Source organism: Sorghum bicolor, chromosome 4 (assembly GCF_000003195.3).
Source record: "Sorghum bicolor cultivar BTx623 chromosome 4, Sorghum_bicolor_NCBIv3, whole genome shotgun sequence".
NCBI lineage: Eukaryota > Viridiplantae > Streptophyta > Magnoliopsida > Poales > Poaceae > Sorghum > Sorghum bicolor.
Genome location: NC_012873.2, coordinates 26,819,830 through 26,831,133, shown reverse-complemented (window position 1 = coordinate 26,831,133; position 11,304 = coordinate 26,819,830).

Genomic DNA, 11,304 nt, shown 5'->3' with positions numbered 1-11,304 from the left:
GCTGAGTACATTCTCGTACTCAGGGTTCTATTCCAATGTTGTTTTGCAGATGGTCAAATGTACTACGGTTATTGCACCCTCTGGTTGTACCCAGCAATGGGAGATGACTAGACCAAGGGCAATGGTCACTCTACCTCCTCTTTTGCTTTTGTGGGAATGACTGAACTATGGCACTGTATCAGACTAAGTATTTGTGTGTTATTTTTGAACTATGAAGCTTCCGCTATTTGAGAACTTAGTTTGTAATAATTTTAAGAACTCCGATGTATTATATGAATGTTGTAAACTGGATGTAATTGTGAATGGTGACCGCTAAACTTATTACGATCTTGGGTGTATGTACGATATGTGGTTTGAAATCCTTCGAAATTTCATGGACTACCGGGATTATATGGGTTTAAGCTCGATGGTTCGACTGTGTAAATGGTCACTATTAAGCTTAATCTCTTATAATTTGGGCGGTTCTGTTACATGCATAATCATAAAAACTCAAATAAAGATTTTGTGCTTATATATATCTTTGCTTTGTTGCTAAATAAATAAATAAAGTTTGCTATGAACCCTCATGATAAGCTCTCACATGGAAATGATGAATAGTTGCTCTGCCATGACTAGTTCTCAAAATTGAAATCTCTCTCAAGTTTAGGCATGACTGTTATTAATTAAGATTTGCTCCAAACCAGAACTTGTGGGAAGTGTACTTGATCTAAAGTCTAAGTTGTTAACGGATATGATATGGGAAGGTTGAGCTACCGTTTATCTGTTCCTAGAGATGCTAGAATTCTGGAGAATTTTATCTTTGAAAATCTTTAAAATATCACATGATGAGTTCCTGTATGATGAGAGTTTAAAATCCTACCACAACCATATATACATGCTTATTAGACTATGAACCATTCATTTACTTTTTACTGCTTATGAGCATTGAGTGTGGTCAAGTTGTGTAGATCCTTAGGAGCTTGTCATGTGGTTAAATCAAGATTCACTTGCACGTTCACTCACACATGCTGCTTCTACTCCGGAAGTACGCATCCACATATGTCCACCCATTTCCATCGTTAGAACCACCCAAAAATATTCTACTCCTAATCCGGGAGAGAATAGCCAAAAACAATCTCCAATTTCTGTTTTCCCCTGTGAAATAAATGCTCAAGTTATCTTGGTTACTACCAGTTGCTATACTATTCAGGAGATGAGTGCTCTGAAAAAAATGAAGATATGAGGAAATAAAAAGGGGCAAGTGCCCGGAACCTCGAAAGAAAAGAAAAAGTGAGACGAGAGGTAAAAATGGACAAGTGTCCGACATTAGAATTAGGGGTACAAGATACCCACTTGAGAGAAAATAAAAAGAAAATATAGAGCATCTCATTCTCCTCAAAAGTTTCAAAAGAGCAAGAAAGATGTGTTCACCATTATCACCATCATCACCATACACCATTCATTCGCCACACATGCACATCTTGATTTGACTTATTGACTTGTTCTTCTGGATCCATGGTTTGACTATGCAATAAATGTCTTGTAAGTATGTATTAGTTGTCTCCCACCTATGAGCTCCAGATATCAAAACCTTATTAGAGTAGGGTGAGAGAGAAGGCAATGTCACTATGCCTCATACCAAAAAAACCACATACTTTGAGAGAAGGCATACACCATTACTTCCTTGGTAAGTATCCAAAAATACCACAAAAGAGAGACTAGAGAGAGTCATACAAGGAATCTCTGAGTTTTATTTGAAAATCTGCAAAAACTCCAGAGCTATAGTTGATCAAGAATAAGAGACATGGCCCTTGACTAAACCGTTCTATCTTTTAACTGCTCAAGGCACAAGTGACGGTTGCAAGCCCGATGGTGGAAGGTAATATGAGTAAGTTTAAATCTTAACAGTTACCCTAACCCAGAGATGAGATCTTGTTTGAACACATGTGTACCTTTAAGGCATGAAACCACTGCAGAAACTCTTGAGTTCATCTTTGCTCAGGGACGAGCAAAGGTTAAGCTTGGGGGAGCTTGTTGACGGTCCTTAAAGCTCACATTTAACCGTCAGCTGATCATGGAAAAGGATCCAAATGCAACCAACACCCTGACTTATGGTTTTATCTCACAGAATTCCACGAGTTTTGGTGTTTGTCTATTTCTGCAGGGGGTTATCAGGAAATACGGAGGAAAGGCCCACACGTCGGGTTTACATAGAGATATTAATGTGCCGTGCAACTTTCTATCATCTAGAAGACTCCAGAAGCCACGGGAACGAACGGGAAACTGAGAAGGCTCAGGGACAGGGCGCCCGCCCTACTCCCTAGGGTGCCCGCCCAGCTACAGTGTCCAATCCGGACCCGTTTCGTGGATCACGCTCCACCGACCTAAAGGATCAAGGAAAACCATGTGATTAATGTCGATTTGATCTGACGGCCTAGATTCATCTGAAAAGACTATATAAGCAAGGCCGCCTGGCCCCTGGAGATCATACCTCTTCTACAGAATCAAAGCTAGGGTTTCAATTCTTCATCCAAGTAGAGAGGATCCCTCTAGTTCATCTAGTTCTAGTTCTAGTTCTTCTAGTTCTAGTTCTAGTTAGTTCTAGTTGTAATCTAGAAAATAGGGAGAGAGAAGGGGAGAGCGGAGGAGGAGCCGGATCTGTCGGATCTTCCACAACATTATACTTTTGCAGCAACTGGTTCGTTCTTCATCGTTCTCCAAGTTCCTCAATTCATAATTCCTGAGTTCTTTAATTACTTTTATTTACATTCAAGTTATTTATTGAATTCCCGCTTGCATCAAGTGCTCTAGTCTTTATAACGCTAGAGTAGTAATTAATAGATTAGACGTGGTGTTTAGTCTTGCAATTACCTAAAATTGCACCCAATCTTGCGGATTGTTGTGGTAGCCCTAGGGTAGTGACAGCCCTAACGGTCGACATATTCCACCTCGTTCGGATCGGTGTTTGTAGGACCGTAGTCAGAGCTTCCTAGCCCCCTTCTCATCTCTTTCAGTGGTTAGTGTTCTGATGTCCCAAAATAAATAATCTTGAAGTAATTCTTGATTCTTAGATCAACTAGAGAACTCTTAGGAAACTTCCTCTCTTCCCACCAAAAATAATTATATAGTTATCCTTGGCGATCTTGAATCTTAATTAGTACACTCACGTTCTCAATGGAAAATCGATACTCTGGAATACTCCCGGGTGAAAGCTACATCGGTATCCGTGCGCTTGCGGATTTTTTCTGTTTGCGTTTAAAATACCCAACACACATATATCTTGGTTCGTGCAGAATATTGTCTCCGACATGATAAATTAACAAGATTAAAGTGTTTCTAATCATGATCAATCTCACTCTGTGATATTTCCTAAAATCTTGCAATTATAAAAAATTATTTAAAAACCCTGTGTTACTTAAGTCACTATGGAATGTAGAGTATGAGTACCTTATTATCGATATCGTTTGTGCTTGGAGAATTTATTTTAAAATCTTCAAAAAATTCTAGCTACCATCCTTAGTGTTTTGTATGCCTACTAAACCTAAAAATATTAATTATGATAATTATAAAAGCTATCTGCTCTGTATTGAGTTTGATCAAAACGAGTTAGACCCTTGTTGAGAGATTTATCATGCTCCTAAGATAAAGACATTTATTCAGAAAGATTCACTAATTTGAAGTATTATTGCATTAGAGGCATGGGCTATGCAAAAATATGAATATTTTGAGGAAATAAAAAGGAGCAAGTGCTCGACAGCCTCGCAGAAAAAATGGACAAGTGTCCGGCAGTAGAATTAGGGGTACCTCGGTATCCACCAGAAAAAAAGAAGAGAGAAGAAGAGAAAGAAAATGATAGCCCATGGTCCCTCTAATAAGCAATATGCCAGTAAGAGTTGACAAGTTTTTAATTTCCAAAGTCTTTGATCTAATAGTATGACATTCCTCTCCTCGGATTCCGTTTTGATTAGGCAATAAATTCAAGGTAAGTATGCTTGAGAATTTCTGCAAATTAAAACAGCCTCACTGAGATATACAAAAGATAAATGAGCGATCTGAGAGAACCTATGAGGATAAAGGTATGCTAAATTTATTTTTTCAAAAAAAATATACAAAAAAACTCCAAGTGACAGGATTGAGAAGAAATGACCTCTACTATTGACCATATATTTCCCTGACTACTGTACACAGTGGATTTTTTACAACACCTTGCAGGTATGAAGAGAATGCTTTATAATGTTTTAACTTCGGATATTTTTCTAAACCATCCTCTTCTCGAGGACGAGTGAAAGCCTAAGTATGGCGGTGTTTGTTGACGGTTCTTAAGTATCAATTTTAATCATGAAATAAATAAGGAAAAGGACTAATATACAAACAACACCTAGAATTAGGGTTTGATGTGACAGAATTCCACGAGTTTTGTTGTTTATCTATTTCTGCATAGGGTTATCAGGAAATATGGAAGAAAGGCCCACCCATCGGGTTTACATAGAGATATTAACTTTTCCGCCAATTTTCCTCGGTCTAGAAGGTTCCAGAAGCCACACGAACGAGCGGGAGGCCGAGCGGGCCTACAGGCAGGGCGCCCGCCCAGTCCCCCTGGGCGCCCTCCCTCCTCTGCTTGCCAATCAGCACGAGTCTCGCGGATTATGCTCCACCGCCTTTGAGGATCAAGCAGAACCGTTCAATCAAGGTTGGTTTGATCCGATGGCCCAGATTCATTTGAGAGGGCTATATAAGCAAGGCCCCTAGACCCTAGAGAAATCAATCCCCATTATTCATTAGCATATTTTCCAGAGAGGATTCAGAGAGAGAGGTTCCTTTAGGGTTCCAACCTCATAGGGCTTAGCATCCAATGTGAGAGTAGAATTAGTTCTACTAGATTGAGAGAGATAGAGTGCAGGTGTAGATTGGAGGAAGTCCGACCTGTTGGTGTCTACTCCGAGGATGTACCTGCGGGATCAAGTCTCCTAACCCGAGGCTTGCTCCTAGCATTCTTCAGTATTTCGACTTCTAAATTCTAGTAAGTTCTTTGTTTTATTGTTCTTTGGTTTATGAGCTTACTTTGATCTCTTCGCGTAAAGTTTAGAGTAATCATCTCTAGCGTAAACGTGATGTTTGGGCTAGGATACTCATAGATACCCCCTGTCTTGCCGGACCGTGGTAGTAGCGAGGAACGTGACATTTCCAAGTTACCTTTGTAGCCCATAATACCGTTAGCAGGATCGATAGGGTTTATAGGTGCGGGTCGAACATCCTCTGTGTTGTCTAGATTCCGTGAGCCTCCCCAATAGAATAGTAGATCATCCATACCAAGGTTAGAACGAGGGTGTAGTTGAAGTCTTCTCTATACATCACTCAAATCGAGTCATAGTGGTTGTAGCCTAAAGGTTAGTAGTAATAGACCTTGTTAGTCAGATGCACGCTTTCTCCTAGTGGTAAAAACATAAATACGATACTCTGGATAACATCCCGGGTAAAGTGCTCACCGATATCCGTGCGCTTGCGGATTAATTCCTGATTGCATTACCAAACATCAACAGTGGCCGACCAGGGTGCGTCCAAGTCGCCGCATCCGCGCCACACGGCGGCCGAACGCTGCCGGCGTGCCACGGTGTCGCGCGCGCGTGGACGCGGCGCTAGCGCGGGCGCGGGGAGGGGGGTGACGCGTGGGCGGGCTGGGCCGGCTTCGGCCAGCGGGCCAAAAGCGAGGCCGCGGCCTGCTAGCGCCCCCCTTTCCCTTCTCCATTTTTTTGAATTCTTTTTCCCAAAAAGCTTAAACACCATTTTTGAAGCCTTTGCAAACTTTTTCAGGGGTTGAAGTAAAAAGAAGAATTTTTCCCCACAAAATTCTCTACAACTTTGCTTAAGATGCAAATTCAAATTCCAAACAGAAATTGAATCACAAATTAAAACTATTTCTAGGTTTTTAAATAGATTCGTTTTGGGGATTTTTGTATAAAATCCATTTCTCAATTCCTATAGCTCTAAAAATTTCACAAAATTGCCCTTAATTTTCCTAAAACATATCTCAACCTACTTTGGTCATCACAAGAATTTTGGAAGCAAGCATACTATTTTTTTGTCATATTTAATTCATCTAAATTAAGCATATAAAATCACACTTGAAATACTACTATGCTTATGTGATGCTATGCTTATGCTTCATGAGAATGCTTATGAGAGGGTTTATGAGACTAAGTGCATGCTTAACACCTACGGTGTTACAATGCCAATTCCTGCCCCCGGTCATATGTCGATCCATCAAAGAAGAGCGTCCAAGAAACAATTTCGAAGGCATTCATTACACCGCAATGTTGAGTTACAAAATCAACCATAATCTACCCTTTTACTGCCTTAGCCGATTCATAACGTAGATCAAATTCTGAGGACGCCAAAATACACTTGCCGATTCTACCACTCATAATTGGCATAGATAGCATGTACCGGACTACATCATCTTTGCATATAACAGTGCATTCGGCCGATGGCAAGTAGTGTCTTAATTTGATGCATGAGAAATATAGGCATAAGCACAATTTCTCAACTACCGAATACCTTGTTTCAGCATCCACCAATCTCCTACTTAGATAATAAATCACACGTTCCTTCCCTTCAAATTCTTGAATTAAAGCCGAACCGATGACAATCCCATCGGTAGACAAATATAATCTGAAAGGCTTTCCTTGTTGAGGTGGAATCAGAACTGGAGGATTTGTCAAATAATTCTTTATTTCATCCGATGCTAATTGTTGTTCTCTCCCCCATACAAATTCTGATCAGTGATTGAAGTTCAGTCTTATTGGTGGGAGAAACTATCTTGTTAATGGCATCAATAGATCTCCTACTAATTTCAATCCCTCTCTAATGCACCATGAAACCAAGAAATTGTCCTGCCGATACGCCAAATGCACATTTATTAGGATTCATCTTTAAACCATGTTTCCTTGTGCACTCCAGCAGTTTTTGTAGATCGGCAAGATGCTTTGTGAAGTCTCCAGACTTAACCGCTGTAACATCCCCGATGTCACGGTTATTAAAACTGGATCATGTCATCATGAGCATTGCACCGTATATTGATTAAGCACCACTTGATGCATCAAATTAAAACAAGTTTATTTTGATTGCTTGTGCTTAGGGAATTAAAGTGTGTTTGCAAGGTGTATTGAAGCTAGTGTGGTTGTGAAATTCCTAGGGTGGAAGGTTTCCGAGAAAATAGGGTGGAAAAACCCTGATTTTAAAACCCTAGATTTGCCCCTTTTGTACAATTTAAAAACTAAGCAAAATTTGAGGTTCAGTTCAAAAGCAAAGTTGTATATCTTGTCAAGATGTACAACTTTGGTGTTTTGAGTTTTTGAAGTTTCAATACAAAATTCAAAGTAATTTTGAAAATACAGATTTCCAGAAAGTGTCCCCCTTTCCAATTTGAATCCCCAATTCAAAATCTATTTGGAATCTTGAAAAGTGACCAACATGAAAGTTGTAGAGCTCAAAAAGTTGAATAACTTTCATGTTGGGAATTTTTCAAGTTGTTATGGAAAATCAAAAGTAATTTTGGAATTCTTCTATGGTCAAATTTAAAATTGGAATTTCCCCAATTTGAGATTTGAAATTCAAACTGTTTTGTCAAATTCACCATTTTTCACTTAGAATCAGCTTTGGACACCAAAATATGTTTTGTAGCTTGTAAAATTCTGCACAACTTTTGTTTTAACAGATTTCGGACTTTAGTTCAAATTTTGGTCGAATTTTGCAAAACAACAAAATAAATGGGATATGGCTTGCTACAGTGCTCGAGCAGGGGGGATGCACTGCCGCCGGGGCAGAGCTGCTGCGTCCAGCGCCGCCACGCGCCTGGCCACGCAGCTGCTTGCTTGCTGGGCGTCGCCCTGGTGTCCTCATCCGCAGCAAGCATTGCGTCGCGAGGATAAAACCTCGAGCCGCCGTCGAAAAACTTCCCGACGCTGACGAGCTCACTCCGCCCACCAAATTTGCCTTCCTCGCTCCCTTTCCAAGCCACCCGGGCGCACCAACAACTCCGCCAAGAACTCAGCAACCGTTTGCGCTCCCTAGCACAAGCTCTAATCCCTCGTAGCCCGCAACCGAGCCGTTCTCCTCCGACTCTGGCCGGAATCGCCGCCGTGAACACTTCCCGTGGCCAGCCCTCCTCCAACCCTCGCTGACGCCGCAGAGTAGCTCCTCGAAGTCACGGTGAGCTGCTGGTGCTTGTGTGCCCCTCGGTTTGTGCTCTTTTCGCTTATAGCAGCCAGCGGTCGCGTGACCGAGGTCGCTGTCCGCCATGGACACGGCCGTAGGGGTTAGCGGATGGGAGAGCATCCAAAAAGGGTGACAATGGGTGCGCGTGGTACTGGGGAAGCTAGCACGCCCTACCGCGAAGGCAGAGAGCTCGCCGATGGCGTGCTTGAGCTCGCCGGAGCCGTGGCGAGAGGAGGAAGAAGGGACTGACGGGCAGGACCCGCCCGTCAGCGACCACGCGAGTTCCTGGGCCGCTCGCTGCACAGTGACTTCTCCCTTTTCTTTTTGTGCAAAATTTAATGTATGTTTGATTTGGTATAATAAATCATGTGCTGATCCAAAAATTATGGAAATTTTTGTGTAGGTTCTATAAAACGAGTAGAACACAGGAAAAATACTAGATTCCATTTTGTGGTAGTTTGCATGTATCTAAAAATTGTACTCTTCAAGTAATAAATAGAACTTGCATGAATTTTAATAATTTATGGGTATGTTCAAAAATCACCAAAAGTTGTGAGAGGTCTCTGAGTATTATTCCCTAGCTTCACACAAAATTTGGTGGCATTTGGATAAGGTTTGAATAAAATATTAATATACCTTTAATTAGTGATTTAATAATAGTCCTAGAATAGTTAAGTGATAATTAGTTTAAATTCTCAAAATTAGGATTTGAGTGATTTGGGATTATATGATGACCTAAGGTCATTGACCTTAATGACCTTGGGCACTTAATTATTGTTTGATGTTAATACTTAATTACTCTCATTAATGCTTAATTAAGGATTAATTAAGATAAATGAGTTTATTAATTAGTTAAGTAAGAATAATTATAAATTAAGAAAAACCTTAGTTTACTGATGCAACCTCTTGGGTAAAAACACTAAAATGATAAACAACTATAATGACTGTTTAGCCTGTTTTTGCACCAAGAAGGAAACTTGTACTCAACTCGGTCCTTCTTAAATATCTGTCATATGCATATCATGAGCATACATCATTTTACGTGTAGTGCACGTGACCGAAGGAGCGACCGTTCAACCGAACCCCGAGGTCGGTGCTCCGTTCGAGGTATTAGGATCTGAGACTTGGGAAGTCTCTGAGGGTCCCTCTTAGCTCTGCAACCAAGGCAAGCCCCGGATGCATTAACCCCTCCTTGAATGTTTTAAATCTTTTATCACTTATGAATTGAAAATGCTGCATTAGGTAGTCGAGAATTGGGTTAACCAACTTGCTGCATTTACTACCTTGATATTTCTTATCTTGTCCTTGGTACCTGTTTTATTTTTAAAACTGTGTAGTGATGCTTAGCCCTGCTACTAGATAGGTTTTCAAACAAGAAAGTTTGAAGGGTTGTTGTGGAATACTCTTATGGTCAATGATTTTCAACTTGAGACCGGTCGGTGGACTTGCTTTAAGAATGGAGTCTTAAAGTAGTGTCTCCGACCGTGTCGATTAAGGACCGGTCCGTTGGTGGCCAGCTGGGTTGAGAATTTATAGTACTAGCCACTTGCCCCCGGTAAGCCCAGTCTTGTGATCCATCGACGCGAACGGCTACTCGCGCACTAGGCATGGAGTGATGGCGAGAGTAGCGTGTACCCTCCTGGCAAATGGGCTGGATGGTGGGGTAGTGTGCTCTCGGGTGCCGTGAACCCGGTCAAATTTGGGGAGAGCTAGATTTGGGTTGATATATGCAAGATTTGGTTCTACATATGTCGGGTGGTTAGGAACTCCAGCTGGATTGCTAAGCGACTCGAATCGTCGTTGCTCCCCGATTGGGAGACTCAATCCACTAACCCTCATCGTAGACAAATATGCAACTAAGTGATAAAATGAGAAAGGGGGAAATGTCTCATGTGGTTCGGATCCCAATTCCTGGACTCAGAGTGACATGAAGCTATGGCCATTGGATAGATAATACTTGGATTAAGGACTAGGAACTTACAGACTTGTCTGTGAGAAGCAACTAGATAGACTGTCCTCGAACTCCTCGACCTCTTAAGGAGAGGAATTCGTGGGTAAAACTTGAAAGTAAGGATGCACTATTAGTAAGCTTTTTGGCAAAACAATTTGGCTCCTTGCTCAGCCACTCCTTGTCTACCCCAAGCCTGCATTCCTATTTTCTCCTCTTTTTCTGCCGGGTAAGTCTTGTTGAGTACTCCCGTACTCAGGGTTTTATAACCCCTGTTGCAGGTGAAGCTTAGGAGCCAAACATGTTTCGAACCCTGCTGTGTGACCGTCGTCGAGGTTGACGACGAGGAAGAGTGAGCGTGACCCATGGGCAGGGTCTGTAAATTTGTAATTTGTGTACTAAAGTTTATGTTGCTCTGCTGGACCTGGCTTGTAATAACACTCTACTACTTGGAAGAACTCCTTTTGTAAATTAAGTTACGTAATGCTTCCGCTGTTTTACTCTGAAATATTATTTTGGTCATATGTCGTCTGTGACACTGCAATGTCTTCGCAACGAATGATCCTGGTGTTAAGGTGGCCACTTGCTATCTTGTAAAGGTCAGAAGAAGAAATTCTCGTTAATTGACCATCGCTAGTGGTCAGGACGAGCTTGTTTGATATGCCACCACAGGTATCGGTGGAATGGGCGTCCTGGGATGCTCATCGGACTTCGAGAGTGGGAGGGTCCCCGACATCACCGTCAGAGGTCCTTAGGACAATGACAGGTGTCGGTGGGCCCAAACACTTAGGAGGTTCTGCCACAGCTGGTATCGGAGCATTTGTTGCTAAGATGACTGTTGTATCCTTTGAAAACCTTCAAATCCATTTGGATCCAATATTATAAACTTGCCTATTTTGAGTCCAAATGCTTCAGTCCTACCTTACCATTGTCTGTAGGCTTTGCTAGAATTTTTGAGGTCGTGTGGAGGAGCAACATAAAGTATCGCCCTATGTTGTAAAAGTTTTAAGTGATATTGTTATGAATTTCTAGTACGAATCGTAAGTACGTGCATGCATCATGATATGTCACTTGGTTAAATTCCTTCCTCCTTATTTGGGTTAGGTTGTATAGAATCAATCCCATTCTTGCTAACCTTTAAGGTCTCCCTTACTAATCCAAAC